Here is a 2,637-nt window from a genome sequence, read left to right as displayed (position 1 = left end):
TACCTATCACTGGTTGCTTCATAAATCAGATATGTCACATTGGTCAAATTATTTGTTAAGAGGTGAACGTTGGGGCGAGATGTATTCAAATGTCACATAGTCATTCAATGCATGGATCAAAGAAGCTTAATATTTACCGGTGATGAAAATGGTCTACTCCATATGGTATTTGAATGTTGATTTTATTTAACGCTGAATATTACTTGTTATCATTTAAACGTGTTTGTTTCTGTTTAAATGTCAGGATCTTTGTTTAACTTTTTCTTGTTATCATTTAATAGTTTTTATTTCTGTTTAAATTTTAGGGTCTTCGCTTAACTCTGTTTTGTCATCATTTAAAAATTTATGTTTCTGTTTAACTTTAAGTTTCTTAGTTTAACAATGTTTATAATATTCAATACGTGTATTTAATTACTTGTTATCATTTAAACCTGTTTGTTTCTGTTTAAATTTTTTCGCCATGAGCAAGTGAACAAATGGGAGACATATTTATGCCTTGACATACATGAGAAGGTAGAAGTACTTGTTGCGGAAAGCCGAAATCTTCGTGTTGGTCATTGTGTCTGATAAGTGCTTGTGTATAAGTATTACTAAGTATACTTTTCTTACATTGAGCATCACTTTTATCAGATTTTATGGCTCATTTGTGTGTATCTGTGCTCTTTTGTGCATTTAGGGTTGTGGAGACAAGTTTGGAAGAAAGGAAGCAAAAATAGATCATGGACACGATTTTTGAGGGATCTCTTATATTGAATAAGGATTAAGGCACAAGTTGTGATTACATGCATGTGTGTGTGCCAACCTTCAAAAGTGTGCAAATAAATCTATAAATTGGAGGGGCACAAAGGTAGTCACACTCATATGTTCCAACTTATGTAGTTTTGTCAAGAGCTTTATCAATGTGTTGGAAAAGTGAAGATGTGATGTGATCTGTCGCACAAAGTACTATAGTAGTTTGCTATAGTAATCACTGTTCACAGCTCGCAAAAAATGAAGAGCCTAGAAATTCACACCCCCTGTGGAAATTCCACATGGGTGTGTGAAACCCCGATTTCAGTCCTTTAAATACCGCTTCGAGAGTTTATTTTAGGTATCTTTTGCCTATCTTTTGGAAAAAGTGTGGCTAGGGTTTGGAGAGGCTTTTACTGAGATTTTGGAGCGTTTTTATGACTTTTGACATCGATTTCTTCCGAAGGAGAGTTATTGAGGGAGCCTTCGTCGGCATCGATTCGGAGAGGTGTGTCCTAGACTCGACAGAGGAGTCTTTGGAGATGACGAGGCGGCTCTTGAAGACCATTGACAAGGATGAGAAGGGGGTTATCACTATGGATTCCTTGCACTTATTTTTGATTTCATCATTGATTTGGTATTGCTCCATGGAGAGCTAAACCCCAAGTCGGGGCTTGGACTTGTAAACCTTAAGATGATTTTGTTTCATTGACTTCTATTATATTTCTTTAATTGATGTTTTAATTGAGTTTTCAATCTTGCATGCTTATTGTTGTGATTTTTACTTAGAGTGACACTAGGGTTGAGAATCCATCTAGGTAACCCTTTGAAGGGGTGACAACTTCACTAGGGTTAGACTTAGCGAGATTGAAGAGGGTTGAGAAGGTAAGTCGAGAGATAACGGAACGTCCTCTTTCCCTTCCGATGTGATTTATCATACCTCTATGTTCTAAGAGTTCTTTGCAATCATGATAGAGTGAAGTGCTAAGAGACCTTCTCCACTGGGGCTTAGTTGCATGAGTGACAAAGTGAAGTGTTGTGTTATCCTTAGTGCTGGGGCGTAATTATGATTACGGTTTTTTTTGTTTGGACCAAAGGATTAGATCTAAATTAGGAAATGGGGTTTATCACTTGGAGTTCCTAGAGCTTTAAGCAGTCCTACACAGTGTGAGGTGTTGAGAGTATTCCTTTTCACCGGGGCATAGTATAGAGGGCTAGTCACGGTTGACCTTAGGTTAAGGACCGTGTATCTTTGTATCTCCATGACTCATTAAGTTTTAATTAGGAGACATAATATTAGTTTTGCATTTGAAACAATAGTCCTAGGCTAAGCATAATCCAAGTACCCCATTTTACCATCGATTACCTCTCTAAATTCCTCTTGTTTTCTCTTCTATCTCTTACTTTTATTTGCATTAATATTTTGTATCAAAATCACAAATTGGTTTTCACTCTAGCTAAATAGAAATACTTCTTGTTTCTGAGCATCTATTCCCTGTAGATTCGATTGCCCACTCACCGGGATATTTTATTACTTCGACAACCCGTGCACTTGCGGTACACACACGCAAGGGGTTTGTCAGTGTCGATGATTGTTATAAAGTGATTGATCAGTGCATCAACTCCGTGGATCTATCGAGTAAAACTTGTTCATGTTGCAAGTGACAAATTTATGGTATCCCGTGCAAATACGTTTGAGCTGTAATAATGTAGACAGACACAAACATTCATCGATTTATTAGCGGATATTTCACTGTCGACAATTACAAGTTGGCGTATCAAGAAGCTATTTTTTCCCATATCCAACCATGACAAGCTTATGGACAATAATCGTGAACTGCGTTTGCGTCCGCCTGTCATGGGAAAGAAACCTGGGCATCCTAGATGGAAGAGGATTGAGTCAAAAGC

This window comes from Dioscorea cayenensis, chromosome 13 (genome assembly GCF_009730915.1).
Source record: "Dioscorea cayenensis subsp. rotundata cultivar TDr96_F1 chromosome 13, TDr96_F1_v2_PseudoChromosome.rev07_lg8_w22 25.fasta, whole genome shotgun sequence".
Taxonomy (NCBI): domain Eukaryota; kingdom Viridiplantae; phylum Streptophyta; class Magnoliopsida; order Dioscoreales; family Dioscoreaceae; genus Dioscorea; species Dioscorea cayenensis.
The sequence above is the reverse complement of the archived record's forward strand: the minus strand, read 5'-3'. Positions refer to the sequence as shown.